The 26,513-nt window shown below is 38.0% G+C and overlaps 1 protein-coding gene across 2 annotated transcripts in view; it reads left to right on the forward strand.

Annotated features, from left to right (window-relative positions):
- LOC126866077 (connectin-like) overlaps window positions 1-26,513 on the forward strand; it is a 349,072-nt gene that overhangs the window by 124,837 nt on the left and 197,722 nt on the right. The gene's annotated exons all lie outside the window — the stretch shown is intronic.

The raw sequence follows: 26,513 nt of genomic DNA on the forward strand, positions 1-26,513 counted from the left end.
GGTATCGTCGATATTTCAAGGTTCTCGACGAAGATGCCGGCTGTTTGTCAGCAAACATTGACAATATCGTATCGACGATACATATTTATGGCCACTATATCTTTTGCATACAATGTATCGAATGTATCGGACATCGTGTCTCAAACCTGAGTCCTTTAAAGATACGCAAGACCCACGAACACACCGAAGGATTCCGCATGGCGATCGATTCCGTGAAACGAAGCGTTCTCGAAATTAACGCCAGGTCGTCGCGCAGTCCAGGACCGTTGTTTGATATTAGTGTAATGCACGTTGTAACGGCCGTTGTAATACGTGACCGAGTGTGAATTATACGCCGACAAAGGGCCACGCCGGGAATCCGAAATGGCAGTCGCGTCCCGCGTGATTTACAGAACCGCCCGTGCTCGCCTAAACTCTCTCTCTCTCTCTCTCTTGCGCGCGCGCACGCCTCTCTTTGTCTCTGTTCCACTCCAATGTTCAAGCACTTCGAGATTGAATTGCAGAAATGACGCCCCTGAGGAAGTCGAACGAACAAAGGAACGAGGCTCGCGAACTCGCGAAACTGATACCCGGTCCTGGATGATTTGTTGAACGAGGTGAACTGATGGGGCGGTTCTGTGGCGCGAAATGCGAGCTGATGATGCGTGCAGCAGCCGTAGCGATTAGATGGTGGGAAATTATGCGAAACCCTCTGTCAAGACTTGAAAACTTGGAGACAGGTGCAGCGAGAATTCCGAGAATTGGGTAGGAATTAATGTTTGGAATTGAATGTCGTTTCAACTCTTCGAACTTTCCTTAGTGCCGCTATAGTGACATTAATAGCGTGGAAATTGACTGTTGTATTGTTTCCATTGATAAAAGATGCTAAAAGCAATTGTACATATGTAAATTTACACACATCTACAAGTTTAGTCTTTCCGACAAAAAGTCTTCGGATTTTATGATCTTTTCGCGAAAACTTATTCGACACACCCGATATACGTAATAAATAAAAATTGACTAAAACACAGTTAAAAACAGGAAAAAATCACACTTGCTAAATGGTCAATTTTAAATTTCCAGGAAACATAGTACGAGATAAAAATTTGTCCAAAGAACAAATTTCCTATAAATGCGACGATGAAAAGTCCCTTCTCGATGAAAAAGGGACGGTCTCCGTGACTAGACATCTTCTATATTTCTGGAAACCAAAAATAAAATAAATACGAAACTCGAGATCAAAGTAAACGAACTATTTAGGGACGTTGACAAGGAACCTCTGGTTTCCTTCGAGGGTTCTATGCTCGTCCCGACAGTCTGAAGTTCGATCCCGTTGGAAAAAGATGGTTGCATGTTTTAATGAGCCAGTAATTGAAGTTTGATGTTTGCCGCGAATCGCTGGAATATTCATGCAACTCTGGACATTCTGGTGGGCCGCATGGAAATTTCCAGGCTAGTCGATTACCAAAGTGATTCCCGATGGCCGCCGTCGATTCCCATCGGACGGACGCTGTCCAACTTAGCAAAGCTAATTAGCATAACAATTAGTCAATTAATTAAACCGATGTACCTATAGCCATTGTCAGTGCAATTGATTAGTACTTACCACCCAACTGGAACCCCCGACAACGATCTCTACGCGTTACTCGATCACGCCCACGTGTTTCCCCTTTGTTACTTTCACTTCCGACTTATTCGCGTCCAACGTACATTTTCTTTAAATTGACTTCCTTTATTTATTTTTCGTTTATTTATTTATTCGTTATCGTAAACTCCTATCAGTGTTTTGCAGGTCCAAAGCGAGTACGACTCATACTAATTCGACCGGACATATCTCACGAGTTGGCCCCATAAAGTAACGTTCATTTAAATTAAACGATGTACCGTTTGCTCCATGTCAAAGTTATCCGCGTGCAGTTGAAGTAAAATGCAGTTATGAAAGGATGTTATCAGCTTGAACATTTTCGTCGGGGTAAAGCAAAAATTCGAAACTGTGGAACACAGGATCATCGACAAATAATATAAAAATTAACGGACCAAGAATTGTTGGGATTAAAAAAATATTTAACGATGACTTTGTTGCTTTCAATTGAAAGATTCCCAACTTGAGCCTCTTAAACGACGAAAGAATTTGATATTTCGTCGAGTTTCGTAAAATCCGAACTTTTGGGATTGTTAGGTTCAAGGAACATTTGATGATTACGTTTCTTTTATAGAGAAGTTGAAGAGGAAGAGATGATTTTGTTTCTTTTACAAGACAGATTTGCAATTTGAATTCTTCGAGGAGAAAAAAAAAGAAAAAGAGAAAAGAATGTGATGGAAATGTAATTTTACCTGAACGGAGGTAACAATCAAACGATGTTAAATTAGATCAAGATCAAAATTGCATGCAATGTTCCAAAATAACAAACACGCGACGATTCAAGACACGAACCTCTAAGTCTATTCCACCGGCAACCCTAATTTTACGCGAGTTAATCTCAGCGTCTGGATGGTCCTCGAAAGCACATATAAGCATGAAAACGAATCTGTACTTACCACTCGTTAATTACGCAAACTTGTCTCTCCTTGGTCTACGTAAGAGGTTTAAATTCATTCTGCTAGTTGGGCCACCTATTACACGAGTCTCCGATCATATTCAACGTAGTAATTTCTTTGCTCGGATGAAAACTTCGTTCAGAAATGTTTCAAAATTTACATTACGCGAAAACTCAATTTTCGGTAGAACAAAGCCTGGAACGAAAGAAACGTTACTCCACATTTTCGACTTATTTTTGCGCGTAGAATCACTCCCTAGTCGGTTAACCACGTTATGCGAGTCAGCTTATATACTTAAGCTACTTAAGATAATAAGAAGATCGTCTAGAGGATTTTTCTTCGTATTTTCCTCCGACTGGTTCATTACTGTTTCGAATTTATCTTATCGACGTTCTGGCGTAAAAGGGAGAAGAGATTCTAACTATCAAGTACAAAGAGACAGAGACATTTCACTGTACATGCACTTCGTGAAGCCGCAATTCTTGTTGCTTAGCCAAGATAAACCCGGAACAATAAGCGTTCCTATTCTTGTCGTCGATTTTACTTGAAACAGACATTTAATTTAACGCCAGTATCTCGCAGCTATTTTGATCCGGCGTGTAAACGTCTCGCATAAGTTTCGATGGTTAATAATAGAAAAGATTCGCTTGTTCAAAAGATTGGTAAACTATCTTTCTTAGAAGGGGAATTGATAGCGATTCAGAATACGAGAAAAGAAAGAAAATTTATTACGATATAATTCATTGAATTTATATGTAAGCATATTCCTATTTACAAATTCACTGCCGTTTTTGTCCATTCAATTCGATTTGAAATTTAAAGTTATTCATAGTTTTCCCCAAAGCTGATCAAACGCGTATCAACTGAAACGATTTTGTTTCGCTTCACTGACGAATCCATTTCTTTTCAATGAAATTCTCGAACATTTAAAAATTCAATTGTAAATGCTGCTGATTATCGTTTAGTTCACTGATTACAAGATGTAGCGTGTCAATGGAGAATCGAGATGTTAATCTGAACGCGTAGCATGAAACGGACTGTCATGTTACGATTCCACGTAGAGGCGGTGTTGCGTGCAGACATTTTTAATGGCCGCGTGGAATTGCAAATGCACTGCCGCCGGCATTGTCGCTTTTTCTTTCTCTTCTTTGCGTTTCTCTTATTTATCGTGGAACAAGCAGCACCCCTCCCATTGGATAAAGTATATAGAGACGAGCTGCGACGTGCTTTCGTCGACTTCCCCACAGCTAAATCAACGTTTTCAAATACCTCTTAGTAATCATCATACACGAGAGCATGAGAACGGAAGATACGCGAGGCTCAGAAAGGAATGTCCCGCGAGGAATTGTCGAAACAAACGCAGTAACGAAGCTCCTGTTCGTAATACGTGGATTTTAACGACACATGTTCCGAGCTATGGGACATTGTTAATTATTCGAGCAAACGGTGGAATTTATGGTGGACAATTTTAGAAGCAAATAGTTTAATTTTGGAAATAAGCGATATGAAAGATAGATAGAAAGGAAAGAGAAGAAAGGAAATGAGATCTTTCTGTCTGTTCGCAAAATACGATATTTGATTTTAACGTGTTACTCGAACTAAGGATCCCGATACCTGCTTTTTTCACGCGTAAAGGTATTTAAGTTGGGAGAAAGCTAGAAAGATCTGATACAGATCAGATATAGCGTACTATACAGCACTTTGAACGAGCCAGCACTTTCGTACCTTGGAAACATGTGAATTCGATTCCTGAAACAGTATATCAAGTATTTCGAAACCTTTTGTGCAACAGGACTTGTATCGTCTTTCGCGAAAGTACATTTTAGATTCTTTGTCCAGATCCCAACTTCCAAATATTATTTGTTCTCGAAAGTATACGGTTACTTCAAGTATTTCTCTTCCTGAAACGTTCCGGAATAAATTTTCTTCCCAATTTTACGCGTATCTTAAAATTCTCTTGAACGTCTTGAAATTCTTTCAGAGATTTTTTAGTGTTCGTTAACCAATAAAGCCTGTCGACGAACAGAAATGTCGATGACACGGGAGATAACGTTTTGACGGCATCTTCGAAGACCGAAGAGGATCGACATCGATTCCTGAAACAGGCCCTCGGATCGCGCATTTACTTTCACGGATCTAGCGATGTCGACGGACTTCCTTATCGCTACATCTCTCGTTTATCGAGTATATAAAAGGGAAATTTCAAAGAAGATTACGCTACTGTCGGATGACAGTCACTCGAGTCAGAAATAAAAGTTTTTACGAGAAATCATAAGCCCTTCTACGAAGGTAGCAGCATCCGATGTACATGTTGTCAGTAATTAAACGATAAAGAATAAAGTTTGAATTTGGAATCAATAGATCGAGAAAATATAATTTCATCGTTCGATCATGACTGGTATTTAATTTCAGAATGAAATCTTTCTACCTTTCTTTATTCGATGTACGTTCGAAATTATTAATTTATCTAGTTGATCACTGTCCTTTAAAAATCGTTTAATAAATTAACATATATACGATGTATCTTTAACGAAACTAGCTCATTTTTTATTTAACAGATCAATAAAAGAAGAATATCTTCTTTAACGATCACTATCTCTATGTCGTGGAATTAAAATTGAGTATTTTTCGAGAAGGAAGAGAAAGGAGCAAATCTCATCGTGATTTGCAGCTTTTCAAACGAATCTCTACGGAAAGGAAGTTATTGTACGAATTATCAAACGATACAAGATCAGTAAAGTATGCACATCGTATTAAACCATCGAGAAAAGCTTGTTACAAATTACAATTTCTATGAAAATTTCATCGATTCGTAATGTGTTAAAATAATTGTTATCGATCAAATACTAGAGAACTTCTCGCATACTTTTTGCAAGCGATAGGAAGAAATAAAGATTCTCTTTGTAAATCGAACGAATAGGAAGTTTCAGTGTTTTGTTAAATTTACTATGACTGAATTGCATGGAACATTCAGGGAGGAATTGGTTTCGACGGATTACCTAGGGGGTTCGATCGTTTCTCGATACCAGGGGAATTGTCGAACGCATTGTGGCCCCCTCTCTCTCTCTCTCTCTCTCTCGTAGCATTGCGTATGACACGCGTGCTTGAACCTCGAATTTCCTCACGCAATAACTGAAACAGAATACAAACGCGACATATCAGCGATGGCCATCTACGTCAGGAAATTAACTCGACTAGTAACCTAGATACAGAGGCACGATATCAATGCCGCGTTGAAAGTAACACATCGCGAAAATCAGACTGAAGCTGTGGAAATGCTTTCGTTTGAAACATCCATTTAGCATAACTAGTATAACGTCGTACAACGAATAACAAAGTTAAAACGTTTTACTGATATATGCAATCTTGAAATCTTACAACTCTTAAAAATATTAGTTTATCGCGTTGCACGGGAAGATTTTGCATTTCCAATGGGATCTCAAGCATAGTAATGTTGTATTTAGCAGTGTTAGTTCTTTGATTTTATTATCCTTATTTAGCATTCTATTACCTGCTGTAATTACGAGAATATCTTGAAACATCGCCAATATCTCGTTCACAGGAAAAGACTCGTCTTCTAAGAAAGCGATAGACGGAGCTAAATTAATCAGTGAAATTGCAACACTATGCATCGCATCAAATCGTCTTCAAACATTGTCAATCTTTTTCTACAAATTTCTTAGAACACATAATACTTATTGCGCGTCATCTTTAAGTTGTCAATTCATTTTTCAAAATTCCTTTGACCGTATAATAATTGTTACACGTTCTACCCGTATTTTCACAAAAATATATTTACACATCAAAAGAAGCAAGCAAAGCGCAGCAACGTATAACAGTCGACGCTTCGACCTCAAACAGGAGGCAACCCTCGTTCGTCCATCGACTGCCCAACATGAGCACACCCTCGTGTACTCAACTTCACTCGCAACCTCGACCTCTCGGTTCTTTTCCGATAAAAGTGCCGCCCCAGGTAACTCAGTTTCACCATTCGACGTCTAAGTGTCGTCCAGCAGCCGTAATCAGAACACTTACCGGGCGCGGAGGCGACCTTTCCGGTTCGATCGGGAAGTTTTCCATCCGTCTGGATTCCATTTGAGAGCGGCTCTCGTCGAGTTCCGTCGAGTAGGAAGCTTCTTCGCATAATTTCCATCGGTCGCCGACCGAGACGTGGAAGGAGAGAAGACGTCGGCTAGGCGGAACCGGAAAAAACCTCGCGTATAATTCGAGTCACGGAGAAAGAGCGCGAAGAAAAGTTCGAAGCATGGCTAGTCGAAGGCGCAAAAAGACCGTACAACCGGCGCTAATATGAATTTATACGGGCTTGCGTTTGCCCTGCGATCCGTTATCTCGCCAACAGCTTTACAACCGGATGTTTCGAGCGATGGTCCAAGTCACGTGCTGCTGCGGATCGAAGATAACCCGCGTCCTATTGCCGGAAGAACGGAAATTGTGCGTTCCGTGGATGTGGATCACGAAATAGATTCTTCCCTTTGTAATACTTTTTTTAATAATTCGATAAGGCCGATAATCTGGTTGTTTTATTCCATATCAAACGAGATAATCTAGGATATCGGATAATTAGGAGGATTTTAGATAATCGATTTTTATTTGGCGTTGTTTAGAATTTAATTCGGGATACGGGATATCTTTTAGACGGGGAACGTTTTATCCATAAGAAACATCCGTAATTTGATCCTTTTTTCCAAAATCGACAGATGTACCCTTTCACCACGATAGCGATAAATCAAGAACAGAGAAAACTCATACCATTCTACTCATTGTCAGTGATAGATGAAAGAGAACAATGGTTCGTTTGTTTCATAGTGTATCACATGAAATAGCCTGCGGTGAAAGTTTTTTATTATAACGGGTTTTTATATGAAGTAATTTATGATTTAATTGTGATAGGAGAAATTTCATAAACGAAAAAGTTTGATATATGAAAAAACTTCGTCCATTGTCTTTGTTTGATATCGACGATTCTTTTATGCTTTATAGAGTGTTACAACAAATAATTTTTTGCCAAGCACACCGATTATATTCGATTGCTCTGATTTACGATTTAATTTTCATACGAGAAATTTTATTATGACGAGATCCTTTTATCATCTTTGGTCATTCGAGAGATACTAAATATTTTGTTGCGATACGATGGAAGCACTGAATGTGTTTTAGCGTGGGCGACGCGACGGTAATAAGAGGAATTATTGGTAATTGATATTGATTGGTCTATTCTTAGAGTATACGTGTCATTATATGATCCTATAATGAACTTTATGGCATTACGAACTACTGTTCATATAACACGATGAAGCTGAAGACTTGACTTATATTCTTTTACTTACTCTTACGTAAAAATACGTGTAAGAAAGTCTTTCCTCTACGTATCTTACCACTACGATAGTAATAAATCAAGGAAAGAAAAAAGTTGCACCATTCTATTCATTGTCAGAGATAGATGAAAGAGAAAGAGTTCTTGTCCAACCAGTTACATGTGAGCGACAAACGAAAGCTTCGTCCATGTTGTTTTTGCAGAGCAACAGCTACAACGATAGGTGTATAACTGCTTACAAGCTAAGACACCGTAAGACAGAAAGCACTCACTGAAGTAAGATCCTGACAAATATAGTATACCCTCGAGTAAACAGCTTCACTGACTCGGCTAACTTCCTTACGGGCTGGTTCGGAGTAAGGCGTAGTCATATATCTGGTGTGAAAATAACAGAGATACGTTACAACATTCAATTATCATGCCGTGTTGCGAGAAACTTGAATTTATCAAATTTTGAAGACAACGAGGACTCGAAGTTTGCGAATATTCTTCATTTCCAGCGCCTCTTTACGTATTAATTCTACAATTTTACTTAAATTTAACTCAATTATTCGAATATATATGGACTCTTTTACTTGTAACCTTTGGTAAGTTTCGCCAATTTTTCAAAGATACTACGAGCATGTAATCCATTCTCCAGATCTGTAAATAATGTAGATCTAAAAGAAGAAAAGAAAGAAGAAAGAAAAGAAAGAAATAGGCGCACGAAAGGGAGAATTCGAATTCGCCGAATTGCAACGTCGCTCGCTTCAAAGACGCATTATAGAATTTCGTCAGTTCGCTCGCAGTATTTTCCTCCTTTTCTCGTCGCAGCTTCTTTCTGTGAAAAAGTATGAAGGAATAGGAGAGAAGAGAAAACGCCATTTTCCGAGAGTTCGCTCTCGCGATTCAGAAAATCTCGTTGTTCGCGAAGAAAAGGATGCATCTACGCATCGCTCACGCCCGCTCCGTTGGACCGTCAGTTTGAGAAAATTGCACGGAGAATTTTCATTTTCTTTAAGCTCGCTCTCCTCACGGTTACTTCCTCGGAATGGCCGGAGCCAGTTAAAATGTAGACTTTAAATCAGCATCGTTCTCCATTGTTTCTCTCCATTCCAGTAAGTACATCGTCGTCCAAAAGTTTGGGTATTAAAATAAATTAAGAAAAAAATAATTGTAATTTGTGTTTTTTGAGATGTTTGTCTAAATGAATAGGTTTGTGTATCTCGTCAGGTTTCAAGAAACCTAATTTGTTAAATTTATCTCTGACAGTTTCTTTTATTATATTCTTTAACCCTGTCGTAGTCTTCGATTTTTTATTTCAATCTCATTCTTGTTTCAACACGAATGGCAAATGAACGTAATGAGAAAAGCAGTCCAACACTCTGGCCAATATTTTCTTCTTCTTCCTTTCAGCCCCATTTCAAACAATGAATTTCACGTGGCTTTCACGCGAATAGAATCGCGATCAAATAATTTTATTAATTTTCACAAAATTACATTTTTCCTTTTCCCTTGGAATCTTTCAACGTTCACGTTGCCTTCCCAACGTTTTATCGTTTTATCGATATAAATCGAAGGTGTAACGTTTTAACGCGTCTGTTTCATCCCCTTTCAGACCTTGAAATAATTAGATGTAATCCCGATAACGTCTCTCATAGCATGATAAATTGCCAGACTGCGTTATTCGTCTCTTAAAATCCAATCTATAAAATTTTCTCATAGAAGCTTGAAACGAATCGATACAGAACGATTCAAGAACGACGATCGTCTGCTGATGAATAATTCGACTATTCTACGCGGAAAAAAAAGTAAAAGTTGGATCACGAAGCTGGCAGAGTTAAACGTAAGCGGTTTCCGACATGAAAATCCTCCAACACCCGCATCAGTCTTGTCTTTCGCAGTCTGTGTAGGTTAAAGGTAATCCTTGCTTAAGCAGAAAACGAACGAGACGAGTTAAGGGTTGAATTACTTGAGTGCGCAAATTAGGAGCGACCCTTAGGCCCTTGTTTAATTTGGCAACCCCTTATGTCAGCCACCGTCTCCTAAGGTACACACGTTCCGGAAGGTTTGCCTTGGCCTTCCTGACGGTTGTTTTCCGCAACCCTTTCTTCCCCTGTGTTACTTCTTCATGTTTTATTAATTATGTATTCTGTTCTTTACCTTCTTCGTAGGTGGGTCATTAGCGGTTAATTGCCTTATTGTTATTTCAGCTTTTTAGTTTGGTTATTTTATATAGATTTATTATAAATAAATATGGAATAATAAGTAACTAACCAAATTAGAAACAATCTGTACATTGTATTCGTAAATGTGTTTTTTCAGTTGTAGTAAGCGTCTTAGAATTTCTATTAATTTTCCTTTACTCCTGTTTCAATCTTTTCGTATTCTTTGCCATCGTTTTTTCCCATTGTAATATCCTTATTAACCGTTTCATCCCTTGTTTTCAATCGTAGAAAGATTCTCTACGTTTCATTCGTAAAAGTTCTTATCTACCCTATTAGCATTTTATAATTTCTATTAATTTTCCTTTACCTTTCACCCTGCCGTATTCTCTACCTTTTCCTTTTAACTATCTTCATATTTTTATTAACCGTTCCGTTCTTCCATTAGCCGTGCCCCCATCTTTTTAAAAAATTCCTGACATTTTATCCATAAATTCTTTTCCTTAGATTTTCTATTATACTTTTTATTATCATTCCCAATTACCTTATTATTCTATTCGCTCGTAGGTCTATTTTGCCTCTGCTTTCCGCTTTCATCTCCACCGATTCTCCTTTTTGTCCATTTCCTGCCTCTGTTTCGTCTCTCTTCTCTCCGTTCATTTTCTCAGTTTCCACCCTCTACCCTCTTGGATCCCTTTCCCTCTTTGTTTACGCAAATTCAAGTTCCCAGCAATTCTCCGCCACGGACAGAACATCCTGGTGTATTCAAGAGACAAGTACAAGGCAATAGTCGGACAGATTCCATCCTCTTCCCTGCCGTGAAGGTCTCGGATTCCTTAATCACGGTGCATAGAAGCGCTCAGCTTTATGCAATTATTGTAATTGTACTTGCTTATGAATAATTCCCCTTTGACGAGACTGTTAGCCAGCTGAACGTCGTCCCATAATTTATCGGGTTCAATTGAATCCCTTCTTCGAAATTCAGCGTCTTGTTGGCTTGTCGCGATGTGGCATTTTAATGAGGTACACAATTCGTAATCCTTTAATATGATTCGCTAATGAACAACTGGTATACTTTACGCGAGCATGTTCTGATATTGTGGTGAATGGGACGAAGTTTTCTTAAGGAATTCAGAAGGAAAGCAGGAATTTGAAATTATTCCGAAGATATGACAGGAAAGTACGTGCAACTTCTGTTAGGCAGCTATCAGCCCTCTTTTATTTCGCGCGATGGAGTGACGTTATTCGGTCATCCTGCAAGCTTTCGCAGCTTGGAAGCGTTCATTTTGAAACAATATAGACGTTTCACGTTGTCGACACTTTACCTTAAATACTTTGTATTTAATATTTTGTATTTTTGATCGTTGTACCTGAAATACATGACATTTTTTTCTCATTTTTTCTTATTAAAGGCTAACAGTATCTTGAACCTACAGCGTATGTTAGAGCTCAGCTAACTGAAATAACTTTACCTTACCCTAGATCTATTTCATCGAATGCTTAATTTTGCTGTGGTATAAAATAGAAAAATCGTTGATGAAGATATTACGAAAATTCGAAATTGTTAGAAAACTTTGTTACTGTTTGTTTGAATTAGAAATAAATTATTTTAGAAATTTCTTATTCGAATTCATTTCGTACTTTAGCAAGGATTTTTTAAATTTACGTCATATTTGTTTTTAACTTAAAAGCAATACGCTCCGCTTAAAATGCGAATCAAGAATTTTACGTTCGCCATTACGACAGAGAATCGTCAGGAATCTCTATTGTTGCCAACATCGTTCGTCCTCTCAAATTTTGTCACGTATCGGGAGAAACGTAAAAAGAACATCGAGATATCGTCAGGATTTTCGGTCGTTTAGTTCTTTAATCGCGATTTACATGAACGCTCATGGCACGGAATTATAATTAATAGCGTCTATTTCGAGCACGGTGCAGAAATTAACCGATTCGCTGTACGATTCTTCCTTCCTTCTGCTCTTGTTCTTCAAATATCGAGCGTAGCTTCTACATAACTAGGAATATTATTTTTATGTAACATATAACAAAAATTGAAACTTTATTGAAATTAAAATACTATTTTAAAAAGTCATTAAATATTCTATCGAAAATTTATATTAAAATTAGATTAACTTGCGGAAAAGAATTTTCAAGCGGAAACGAAATTACATGAAATATAAAAATCACCTGTCTTATTATTTATGTTCCTCTTCCTTTAAGTTTATCATAATTTTCAATGAATCGTCTTATGGACGTTTCTATAATCGATTATTGCTAAATTAATTAGATCAATGTTTATCGGAAATTAAAAGAGTTCAACTCTTATGAGAAATATCGTGCATTTCATCTTTATTGTAATTCAATCTCGATTCCATAAAAGATACATAGCTAAAATGGCTAAATATGCGAACGTTATATTTGCAATTTGACATTAAGACCTCTTTCTTCTCTCACTAGGAGAATCATAAATTCTCCCTGGAAAATGCTAAGAATTGATAAAAATTGACAGAGTTCCTTTTACCTTCGCTGCCGCGCTGGTTTCAAAAATTTAAATTCGTTGAATATTAAAAGATTTCTAGTCGCGCTAGTACGAGTAGTTCGGCAAACAAAATTCCAACTGGTCGGGCAAAGGCGATTGAAATGCTGCGTCGGGAGTGCAGCGCCGACACCGGTTTGTGTGTGTGTGTAAAAGGTATTAAAAACGCTTTTTGACGTTCTGTAACGATTACACTCGCGGCGCCGATACTTTAAACTGCGAAACGGCCGTTCAATTTAGCGCATAAGCGTTTTTTTGGCCGTTTAAATAAATTTCATACAGTCGAAGTGAGTTGGAGCTCGCCGATCACCCGTACAAAAAATTCGACGTAAATCACGATGTACCACGCTCTAATATCCGACAGTTCCAAATATTTTCACCTGTGAGCATTAGCCGACAGGTTATTTCATACCAATGTTTTATAGTCGACCTGATCACAGCTGTCATCCGACGGTCGTATTTCTCGCGACGAAGAATTTTTTATTTCGCTGACTTTTCGAGATATAACGGACTAAGAGCACTTAATCGAACGATATAGTAATCTCGATGGCAATAACGAGGTCCTAAATTAAAGCGTATACGAACAACGGTTAAGCGGAATATAAATGTCATTCGATATTTTTTTGATACAAGCGTTGATACGATTTATCGTCTTTTCCATTTCTAGAAAATAATATATTTTAATCAGACGACCCATCGTTAATAACAAGTTCCACTTTGAATACCATCGTGTAGACTCTTTTGGTAAGAGTCGATGTAACTTGGTAAAAGTAAACGAGAATTTTAAGCTCGGACGAGGTGATGCGTGTGCCTGGACTTAAATTTCGATTGAAGAAAAAGAATAGGCTAGCGATAAGATTTGTGAGCGACGAAAAGAGAAAAAATAATACATCGACTGAAAATAAAATTTCAGCAATAAGATGTAGTTGAAAGTAAAGGTTCGAGTAAGGAATTTTTGAGAAATAAGACAACGGGACGCCGGTAGAGAAACAATAATTAATAGAAAATAAATAGAATTTCTGCGATAAAAATATAAGTAAATAAATAAAGGAATTGCATCGATAAAAGAGCCAGATTACAATAAATGCAGCAGAATATCAGGAAGATTCCAGGGAAAAATTTTAACGATAAAAGAAATAGCTCAAGGACATCTGGAAACAATTCACAATAAAAGCACCATAAAAAGGCTAATAATAGAAAGGCACTAGAGTCTTCATGCGTAAAAATAGGACAAACGGGCTCCACGAGATGTCCATCCAACGTGTTTCTGTCTATTCGAGGAGACTTCCCGGCAGAGTGGCGTCTGCAAGACGCTTGCTGGAAATTCCGTCGTTTACCTTTGGATTTCCGAGCAAATACGGTTCTCACGTACGAACGTAAACGTTTATTAGACCTCTGGTCGGGGGACACGCGTGTACTTTAATCCGCGGAATTGATCCCTCTAAATGGAAGCGTTCTCGGCACGTCGTTCGACGAGCTCGCGAGCGTTTTCAACCGGAAACAAAGCCGACGGTCCCCCATCAGGTCTCCGTAGGATTAGCTACTCGTGAAATTGCTAAGCACGTAGCCTACAGGAATTGTCTGAAGAGGCGAACTGTTGATAGGACCATGTCGTTCCTGAGTCTCTGGGACTCTACTGATTTTCCTGCAAGCTCCCCGCGTGTCTGCTACTCCTGGCAAATTGAAAAGGGAAGCATGGAACGGCACACTTGAAGCTCAATGACCCAGTTATAAAACGAGTCGCAACATCTTACCTAATTTACGTGGACAGTATAGCTTGCATACAGTTTACGATTTTTCCATTTTCGTACAATGTCGTCTTATCTTTGATTAATAGAGTAACGTGTTATTTGATCAATGGCAGATGACCAGATATACGTGTTATTAGGTTATTTCAGAAAAACTGTCGACTCTTATCTTTTCAGTTCGAATCTTTAACCCCTTAACCTACGATTTACGTTCAGGAATACCCGTAATATTTACGTTTGGTCCGATCATCTACTACGGGATATGCCCGTAATATTTACGTTTGGCCCGATCATCGTACTACGGTCTGTGCCCGTAGTTGTAGGTTAAGGGGTTAACACGAGAATAAAATTGAACGATAACTGCGACACGCTTCTTAACGTAATCGCGTCTAATCCGCTCCAGAAAACTACTCAACCTAATAATGATCCCTAATAAAGCACTTCTATCTTCGAGAAACCGAAGCGACCAACTTCGCGAACATAAAGTAAATCAAACGTCTATTCGATCTACGCAATTCAATCTGCTCTCTTCCAGCTCCGCTAATTGTTCCACACGATAATTATTCAAAATCCTTGTGTAAACGATCTGTAACACCTCACGGCGGGCTCATTGTTCGACGTTAAGTTGCGGAAATGTCGATGTCCCGATCGATCAATCTTTCATCTGACCAATTACGGTGTCACATTGTGTGTGAAAATTCCAGATAACGTCGTTTCAGTGGACTTTCGATTTTTCATCGAATCGATCAATAGCCGGATCGTTGAAAAAGTCGATCAATTATTTGCACGACCGTGGCTTTCAACGATAGCTGAAGCACAACAACTCGACGCACCAACTTATAAGCCGATTTCTAGTCGAACGTTGGTGGATTCTCCGGGGCAATGCCGCTTCGAAAAAGTTAATGGAAAGAACCGATGCGAAAGAGGGTTGGAGGAAGAACTTTGTTCCTGTTAGAGGAAACGAAAACGGCCAGTTTTAATGGTCCCCTTTAATTAACCACGCTTGAATACCTTCGAGATTCTTCCCCGTCCCCGTGCCGCCTTTTCCGGTCATTTCTCCGATGTAATCGAATGGCTAACGCGAAGAAGCTTCTTACGAAACTTATCTATCGGCGTGTAGCCGCTTGTTTCTTCTTCCAGTCGTTCCAGTTTTCCATTATTCCTCCACGTAAAGTTGCTTTTCTTAACGAGAACGCGATTCGCCCAGAGCTTCTAATCCTAAATGAAAACTTCGACAGAAATAGAATATCGGTATAAAAGTCATCCTGGTGTATCATTTATTATTATTTCGAGGAAATCGTTCATTAACAAACGTCTTCAATGATTTACTCTAAAAGCGGATTACAATAACTCGCAAGATCGAAGTGTCTGTTTTGTCTCATGCCGGTTGTCACTCGAGCGACCAGCGCTACACGTAGAAAGATCTGCCTCGCTTCACCTGCGATATTCGATTATGGCAGCGGTAACGTAATAACGCGGAACATCTTATAAATCTTGCCCGTAAAACTTGATGCCGAGGAACTTATACAGGTAGCACGGACATTATTCGAAGTGCAATTAAAGAAACGGTGGTTTTCAGGTTTAATTAAAGTTGAGATGCACGTCACACGCACGTGCGTCTCGCGGACATGCAACGGTTCGTCGAGAAATCTAATTGAAGTGCTTGAGGGCCGGAGAAATGGGAACTCGGATCGAAACGAGCCGCAGGAAAAACTTCTGGCTGTCGGTCAGATTTTGCCAGAGTTGAGCGGTCTTTTAATTAAAAACAACTTCGGTTGATGATGAAAATAGTGGACGTCATGTTGTTAAGCTGCAGCTGGAATTAGAACAAACGCTTGTCATCTAAATTCTTTTGCCATAGAAGTTCATAACGCGATAGAAAAGAATAGTACATTTATTTAATAGCTTTTTGTCGACAGTTTGGAAGTTTAAGTAGGGTATTTTGTTGTCGAATAAGTTCTAATAGACCTTCTGGTTTATGATATAGAGTCGGAACTTTTTCGTCGTGCCTTTACAATTTATTGGTTTGTAAGAAACACGATGGTTCGTGTATCGTTATTCGGATTTTCAAGTTTTATACCTTCTTAAATTGATTTACGTAGCATCATGGTTTTAAATGGAAAGCTAGGAGGAAATTAGTGACACGAGAAAACCGAAGGAAATTCTTTTTGTAGTTGTAAAGATTTGGTGCAAGTCATCGTGAGGGTATCGAGATCGATAGACGACGATTCGTTAAGATAAGTCGAGAGTCTTTCAAGTATCACGAGTCGAAAAAATTTCCAGAGTTCGAAATTATACTTTCTCATCGTTTAATCGTTATGTATTGACTATCGTTTGTTATTAAAGCTCGTAATAAATTTAATAAACTATCGTTCACGATTAGACTGCTAATATTTATAGGAAAAGCGTATAGAACCGCGCAAGATATGCAAAACTACGTAAAATATCTAACGTAAAGTGCTCTATAATTAAGTATACCTTTAGTTGAGTTCATAAAGATATGAATTTGCGTCAACGTCCATAGCCTGTCGATAATATTTCCACATTTAAGTCATGTTATAAATTTAACGAAACTCGTGCATTAGAAGCTTTAGAAATTTCTGTTCGATGCAATATACCATAGAAAAATAAATTATCGACAGAAAAGATACATCATCAAAGCGTGCATCATTTATCTTACGAGCCTTCTTTACACCATAAAAATCCAAAACCATAAACTTCTTCCATCGCTCATTTCCTAAGTTTTTACTGTTGCAAGAAAGTTTAATCCAACAAAGAGGTTTCCACACATCGTAGAAACGTAGCTCATAAACTTGCTCTTCATCATTCTTCCGAAGAAAGTGGAATTGTCCCGATGAGCCAGCACCAAAATCCGCAAACTTCTCTTACAAACGTCGCCCTGATTTCATCGAACACCCAAATCACCTACGATCGTCCAACTTCCTATATTTCTTCTAGTTTCTCAGAAGCAATCTTCGGACAAACTTTAATCCAAACCGAACGATGGTTACACGAAAACGATAAAATCCAACGACACGAGGTACGCGTTTCTTTCAGGAAGATTACGTTTTATACTTATTGCTTCGATTCTAATTAATCGTGATACGTTTAAATTTCTCTCTTTCCTTGTTAACCCTCTCAGTATCATTTCTCTTCCTCTCTCTCTCTGCTATTTTTCTACTGTTATTACCTTTATCATTTTCTATGTAGTCTGTCGCTATTCGTAAGCTTCCTTACTCTTTTCAACTTATTGTAGAACCTTTGTTCTCTTTACCGTTACATATTACCATTAGTATCATCGCCATAATTTTACAACCTATTTCTATCCATCCCCATAGTTCTTCATCTATTCTTCGTTTCCTCATACCTCCTCTCGATTCCTTTCCTTTCCCCCATCGATCACCGCTTTTTTAGCTGCAGTAAAAAAAAAAAAAAAAAAATAGAAAGACACTCCACCCGTCTGTCACTCATTCTCTTCTTTCCAAATCGCCCTACTTTTCCCTACCGAAGCTTTCCATGCCCTTTCGCTCCCCCTTCAATAGCCTCAAACCACAGGCTTGACATTACCAACATTAACGTATGCGGGCGTGTCGTTGACCTGAAAAATCACCGTGTTTTTCGACGGTACTCAATTCCCTCGAATTCTTTCGACTCGACGTATCACTAAAAGCGAGCGCTTTCGTAGATTAAAAATCGACTAATGCGGAAACCAAAGAGGAGGCTAAGATGATTTGTTCGATCGAACAAAAGCAAGCGTATAAAGCGAGGAAAGAATTGAAACAATTTTTTTTGTTTTTTTGAGGGCAAAAGCAGCTTGGAGAAACTATGGAAAGAAGCGTGAGACGATAAGAAGAAACGTTCGTGCGATTTAAAGATCTATTAACAAATGGAGTCGACGATGGTGGGGTGCACCGTCTCCGAAGGACGGAGTGTGCTTAGGGTTAATTAAGATTTTCAACGAATTTTTAATACTCCGTGTCCGTTTTAATTGAATTTGCTTTAATTAAGCCTTCGACCAGGCCGCCAAGAGACGTCGCGGAAAGAGACGGTAGAACTGTGACCGTGGGATTCGAGAATTCCACGGAATAATTGGAGTGCCGGCTCTTTTTAACCCTTGAACCAGCCTGCGAGTAGTCGGTTCATGGCTATTACGATGCATGTTTATAGCGAGAAAGTATAGGCCTATGGTGGGTAAATGTAGGGAAAAGTATGTTTAATTTTCCGCGTGTAATACGTACAGCTAGTTACTTACCGACTACAGTGGATATTATTTTTTCTGTGTGGTTTGAGTAATTGAAAAAATGAATATTTTCGCGTGTACATAAGTAAGCGAAATATCATGATGTTCAATGTTATTTTTGGTACTAAAAAGAATGATTAATTAGTTTTGTATACATACATATATACATACAGTATATTTAATTTAAACGAGTTTACGGATGATAGAGTTTAATAAATCCTTCGCTCTTGGCTTAATGCTTTTTCACCCCCCGAGAAAAAGCCACCAATATCACAGTTCTGAACGTTTTATCATTCAGTCTACCAAAATTGCTTTTTGAAATCAATTCTACAAACGAACTTTTGTTCCCATCAAAAATATTATTCGAAGCAAAAGCAGATATAGAATTTTGCCAAGAGTGGAATAAATCCTGTATTCACAGTTTCATGTTTTCCATTGCCGAATAAAGCTATCACTAGGCATATCGCAATTTCGAACATTTTAATACTATTTTATCATCGGCGATCCCATACAATTGCTTTTTGAAACCAGCGTGGCAATGAAACTTGTCAATTTCCAAAACTTTGCTTTCACCACTTACTCGAACATCTCTTAAACGATAAAATGGATATAGAATTTTAATAAGACAATCTCGTGCCTTTTTTTCCGTGTTTTCCATCATTTTTCTTTCGTATATTTTTCCGAAAAGATCAACTAATCATCGTGTCAAAGTACCGTGTATACTCACCGTATATCCTTCGTGGCACGTGACACTGGGAGGAAAATATCAACGACTACTTAGTCTCGTAGCATGTGAATAAATAATTAGTGAAATTATCACGATGGCCGACTGAAAGGGTGGAAGAAAAAAGCCGCGGTCGAGAGAGAAAAAAAAAACCAGGAACAGAGCAGCAGACGGCCATTGTCTCGAAGCATAGACCGTCGCCGCTTCGTTGCTCTTATTTCCTTCTTTCTCATCATGGCGAGTCCATTCAGCCGCAATTAGGATTATTTATTTTTCTACGATGTCGGGGAAAGGACATACTGTCGAAACTTCTAGAGAGGACTTCCCTTCTTTTCCTTTTTCACCCCTTTCTTCCCCCTCGTGGCAAAGCGGATCTGCGCGTCGCGCATTTACCTTTCATTTATTCGAGATGCAAATCTCTGTTTCTTTGTTTCATGGTGGTAAATGTGTTTTAACGTCTAATGATGATACAAGAGATTTTGCGAAATATTGGCAAATATATTGGCGTATATATCAAGAAGCGTATTGTTATTAACGAACACATTTACGAGCATGTAAGACGTTTGAGTTTAATTTATTTATCGACACATTTTAGGTATTTCAATTGTATGCTTTTTTTTAAATAGAAATACAATTATATTTTTTGGCAAAAGCGACAAATATCGGTGAGTCTATTTTCTATGGAAAATTTGCTCCAGTCGATATTTCGAATGTATGTTCTAGCTTTAACAGAGTGAAAATCAGTTTTATGAACGTTGTGCCTGGAAATGAGGCGAATTAAATCGCTCTTAAGGCTGGAAGTTCGTGGTGCATCATCGAAAAGTCGTTGAAAGAGCTTGTTTGTGTTGTATTAACAGGAACTGCGGGTCCGCAGGATGAAATCGGTGCTAAACTTATTTAACGAGAAACCAGACGCATCCGTTTGCCGCTGCTATCCAAATTTGCATAGTTAACAGTGCAATATTTAACTACGTAACAACGTTGATGCCTGGGATGCACTATCAACGTAATTACGAAATAACGTCGTGTCCTTATCCGCTGTAAACTTAACATTGTCCTTTTTTTTCTTTTTTTTTTTTATCGAATCCGTGGTAAATTCGGTCAGTGGTATATCCGTGGAAATAATCGCACAGTAACCTAACTCTGATAATATTTCTACAATAACTATAGAATGATAAAGATTTGATCTAAGAAAAAAACATTCGATTTTAAACAAGATTTTAAAACACGAACAAACGAATTACAGAATTTAAATATATATATAAATAATATATAAATATATATATTTCTTTAACTTTTTTCATTTTGCATTTTATTCAACAAGTTTCTATATTACTTAAAAGAAACATTGTCGTCTTTGAAATACACAACGCCACAGCGTGGCTTGAATATTATTACAGTCAAACAGAAATATCAGTTTAAAATACGTCGTATTCTAGACGACAGGATATCACGGATGAGAATACGAATAATATGATTGTTTCCGCGAGCATGGCGCACAGCACCAGAGAGCTCCGTTTTGCTTACGTTAGGTACAAGAAAGGGACGGGTCTTATGGAGAAATAAAAGACACTATAAAGTCTTTTACTTTCTATCCCGTAGAAGAAAACGGGATGAGTCTCGCGCGGTTTACCGAACCGTGATTCGAATCTGGATCTTTCCTTTTCTCTGCTGACTGTTCTAACCAATCGAGCCATCCTTTTCGTGAGTAGATTTCACCTTTCTAAGTTCAATAATTCCTCGAAATTGATAGAAATTTTGTGGGCGAGTAAAAGTGGTACGATCTACGTTCAATAAATTGTATTTCAATGAAAAAGAAACAGACTATAGAGACTCGTAAATTCGTGTTACGATGAGTTGAAGAATTTGAATTATTTCACAAAGAATATATTGCGGGAATGATGTTATTGGTATATCCATATTTTGTTACCAATCGAATATCGGTCTATATGTAAGCAGAACTTAAAAATGAAAACATTTTTTAAAGAAATATACATAATATATTTCAAGTATAGATGTATATTTTATGGAATATTGTAATGAGAATTTTATGTTGGATATTTTATATATTTTTATATATTACCACATTCATAAACATCCGTAGTCTAGGATTTACCATTGTTAGACTATTAATATTATTACTGTAACTTATTAATATTATTATTACTATTGGTATTATTAAATTTCACGCTAGACTTATACACAGAACCCTTTACGTCACAACGTTGCTCACCGCACGTGCTAATGAACCGTAAAACAATAGATCACAAGTTAACAGACTATGATCTAATAGACTGCACTCCGATAGACCGCAAACTAATGTGATTATAGTATTATAGTATTGTAATTTACAAAGTGATAAACTGAAAACACCGATTCAATATAAATTAATAAATTGCATCTACTAATAAACGAATCCGCGAGCTACATATGTGCACGAATAAACTGTAAACTCTAGTAGCCTGTAGCGAAACTAGTAGTCCGCAAATTAATAAACTAGAAGCAGTAATGGACTATGAACTGATAAACTACACACACTAATATACTGAAAACCAGTGAACTATACGCGCAAACAAACTACATACCAACTAACGCGTTACGAATTTAAATACATTCGTATGCAAACGATAAACGTCTGAAAAATAATGAATTTTTATCTTACCGATAATTGGTAGAATTTAGAAAATTATCGTTACATATGAAGAATGATAGATGATGATCTCTCCTATAGAAGGACAATTTACAAATTTGCAAATATTACATTGTCCCAGAAGTTTCTTCCGTTTCATGAGAAAATAATAGACGCGTTTTCCGTTTTATATTATTTTTCTGAATTACGTACGATCCATTTTGTTCCAACAGAATAATATAATGTTCAGCAAAATAATAAACTTTTCACGACAAGCTAATGTGTCCTTAAGCACTTCCACGTCGAGACTCTCTTTGCATTTGATTTTGCGATAAAATATAATCCTTTAAAATACTTAAAAATAATCATCGAATAAAGCAAATTCTCCAATATCTATTTTTGCAAGAACAAAAAATATTCGAATAAACATGCACGATCTACTCACAATATCACCGTAAACTACCTTCCTAAATTTCTAAATTCCCTTGTCAGATATTAATTTTCAAACTAAATCACAACAATCTTCAGAACGACCACTAATACCCGAGTCACTGAACGTTTAACATCGAAGCATCTAAACCGCGCACGTCACCCAAAGCAATAAAGTTGGCTCGTTGCACGGCTCAGAGGACGAATCGAGGCTCGAACGAGAGTTTCGCGCGAGCTGTCTCAGTAGAGGATAGAGGACGAAGTCGTAACCAAGCATTTAGCATCGGCCTCGTAGGGGAGCTCGCTATGCACTCCGGCTAACTCGTTTGTCACCGAATTACTGTACAGCCCCGTGAGTGATAAAGTGTTCGTAAATCGTGGCCGCGACACACGTGATTTTCTTCTTCCTTTCCCTTCCCTACTCTTCTGACATGTTCTTCTTTCGAGTAACGGAGATCTACGTTTTGTGAGGATTTTAACGGATTCATATCGGATTGGAAGAAAGCTCGAACCTTTTAGCAAATAGGTTTCTGTTACGAAGATTTGTTTCACGTTCGAATTATACCAAAGATGTTGCCAGATGCTATATATTGTTAGTATGTAATCGAGAGTTATACGAGCAGAAGGAAGATGAAAAAGAGTGAAAGAATTTTTGTTATTAAAATAATTAAATTAAATGCATAGAAGTAAGAGCAAAAATGTTCATTTCTCTAAATAAAGCTTACCGTGCCTCGCATTTCTAAAATCTGTTTATTGTCGAACGAATTGATTTGTTTTCCTCCTTCGTCTAATAAAATAATCGAATAGCAATCCGTTCGATTAACAATAAGAAATACGATGACAAAGATATTCCTAAATATTGAGAACATGGAGAGGATTTTTGAAGCAAAAAGTTCCTTTTGAATTCGTTAAACTTTATCACAATTGCTTTGATAACTTTAACAGCTGCTAATTTCAAGTCGACATTAATTGCATACTTTCTGTCAGATGCAACGTAATTCGGTTAATTCGAGTAGTGTAGTGGAGATCGAAAGAGAAATCCAGATTTTCCAAGGTGCGAACCGCTTTACACTCAGCCGACGTCCGGCCTGTTTCAAGTTTCCTCTACTTCGGTGCTGGAAGGGCTCGGTTAAAACAGCTTTTGAACTTCTCACGCAATCCACGAAACCGAAAGGAACTTGAGCATGTTAATTTCGCGGCTGCTGAATGTACTTTTATTCCGCAAAACGATTTTCTCGTTTCACGACTGTTGTAACTATGGAAAATCTTCCGCAACGTTTAAAATCGAACCTGCGTCCGGCTAAACCAATTTCCACGTTTCGCAGTCTCTTGTAAATCACAGAATAGCCGTTTAATCGCGAATGCACGCTCACCGATGTAAAACAAAAATAGAAAGAAATAAAAGATGGAAAAAAATAGAAACAAGTGGCCGTAACGTTTTTTTCGAGTTGAATTTTCCGATTCTCGACGCTCGTTCTTTCTCCCTTAACGCGAAGACATTAATCCGCAGATTAGGCGAACGCTTAACAACCGGCCCCTTAAATCCGGCCGAAGATTAAGGTGAAAGTTATCCAGGATTATTGCGAGTTTAACTGAACACCAAATTGTTGTTACTTAATCTCTAATTAGCATCGCTAGCCTATGTTTTTACCAATTTCACTGGAAAATCTGCGCGATCGTTGTATTCCAACAACTAAGAAATAATTTTAATGTTCTAATCCGATTTTATGACGATAGGCTTGGGCTCGAAGTGACATAACGGGTCATTGGACGTAGCCCACGGTCAAGGGAGGGACGTGTACCTAACAGAGGTATGGAATAATTATATAGCTCTCTTTAAAAACAAAGATTGACCTGAGAGGTGGGGAGGAGAATATATAAGGGCAGTTCCACCTGGACTGCGGGTCAGTTCATTCAGACAAGTTTTACTTGTACGTCGAGTCATACGTGTATCACATCGCATTCGTCATTCCGTTGGCCGTGGTTTCGTTATCGAACCTGAATTCATTGTCATCGACATCTCGACCATCCGATCGCCGCTATTACTTGTATCCTCTCGTAATAACCACATTTGTACCAATAAATATCAGCTATAACCGCGATGGCAAATTCGAGCGAAGGTTCGTCAAACGCCCAAAATTCCAACATTAACCCGACATATATATTGTATATTAGTATCATGGACAGTCTTTATGATATAGTTTCTATCGAAGTAAATCGACCAACGGTTACATCAGAATAATTACACACGTCAAACAAGACGATACATTGGTTAAATAATTATTTTTCAAATATTTTGGAACACTAGTCTGGACGATAGCAAACAAGCATTTATTTCCCCTTTATTTCGTTTTATTTTCATAGCTAAGTCCGTTCAAGATCTTTCAGCAGCAGTATTTCTCTGCTTTTGGCTCTTAATTTCCTTTTATTTTCACGCTATTCTGTTCCACATGCGTCTTCTTTCTTTCTACATCGTTTTCGTTTTCCTTTTACCATTTCTTCCGCTTTTTTGCCCTTTTTCCTTCACGCCTCGCGCCTTTTCACGCTTCTGCTTTCTGCACGTACTCGACCACTCTTTTTCACGCACGCCCTCCGCCGATCCTCGCTCGTTTTCATTTTGTTCAGTCTCTTCTGGTTTATATCGTTGCAGCGTACGCACCCTCTCTTTATGGTTACCCCTATCTCGCCATTCTTCCTTTCTTCTCGCGTTTTTTCGGACACCCCCTATTTTCTTTCACGTATTTTGATTTTTGCCAAGACATTTCGTAATCTGATTTATGGAAATTTTTAAAGTGACCCGTTTTTGTTCGCTCGATCTCGCTAAGCTCGTTACGTTGTTGTTTAATCCTTCTTCTCTCTTTTCATAAATGTAAATTTTGAGAATTTTAATTTTTGCATTTGAAGTGGAGATTGAACGAAGATCCGAAGAATGGATGACTTGATTACATTCTACATTAAATTTTACAGATTTATAATCCTTCTCATTTCTCGATCATTGTCGCTTCTTTAATAATTTTTATTAAATATTTAACAAATTCTCTGTAGATCGTATTTTGCTTTTCTGCGGCATCAAAAAGGTCAGAGTATTTGGGGTATAAATCATATGAATAAATTATAAATAATATATATTTTCACTGTAGAATAATATTCTTCATTAAGAAAATGAATTTTTAATGTTAATCAAAAATAATATTCATCGTTGAAAAATTTAAACACCGCACATTTCAATTCCATTATTTATGCAACATTCTAAATTTTTAATCCCTGAAATTTCGCTTCTTTAAACCATGTTTAATCAAATTATCATACTAAAACCATAGAGTCTCCAAAATCTGGGAAGAATTATCGTTGCTTGGTGCAGTTTATCTTGCAGAAGCTCTAATGGTCAGTTGATATCCTAATGCGTAGATACATTCACGATTTCCAGAAAGTCTCTCAACCACGTTCATGCGAATTATCCTTCCACAAACACAGTATTTATACACGCTAATCGACGCATAGAACGTTAACAGACTCTGGTCGACTTTAGCAGTGCGTATGCTATTCCGTGGGAAAGCGTAAGGGTGGATGAAGTTCGTACGTTTTCGGTAATCCGACGATTACACGGCGGCTCGTTGAAGAGAGCTTTCGTGAGAAAAGCCTGGTAATGGGTTTCGATGCTGGCCGTGCTGTTTCTCGCGATCGAGGGAAATTTTTATAGTTTGGATAAATGATGATCCGCATGAATTATGAAATACATCGGAGGAAGATTTTATTGGAAGGATTCCAAAATTGAAATTAAATCCACTTCCGAGATGTAAATTAAGAGATCCAAACCTGCAATTCGATATTTTAAACTCGCCTCTTCAAACTTCATTCCCTACTCCCTAAATTTCTATATTTTCCTACCTGGAAAACCGCAGTTATTTGAAAACTTTGAACACAAATCCCTCGGCCCTGACCCACCTCTTCGATCCTCTTCATTCTTCGATTCTAAATTCTCCCGCCATCCTCCCTAATCCTCACGAGTCCCAGCAATCGATCTCAAATTGTTTCACTCTTGAATCACTTTCCTTGCCTCTTACCATTCCAGACTGGAACACCGTTGTCACCCTTTCAAGTTCCTTCGTGAGGCACAGGTGAGCTACTGCCTTTTGTTTCCAACATGGATAGAATTACGAGGGTGGTGGCCTGTTGCCGGTCGTCTCGTGTTCGCGATACCTTCGCACACA

Source organism: Bombus huntii, chromosome 5 (assembly GCF_024542735.1).
Source record: "Bombus huntii isolate Logan2020A chromosome 5, iyBomHunt1.1, whole genome shotgun sequence".
Classification (NCBI taxonomy): Eukaryota; Metazoa; Arthropoda; class Insecta; order Hymenoptera; family Apidae; genus Bombus; species Bombus huntii.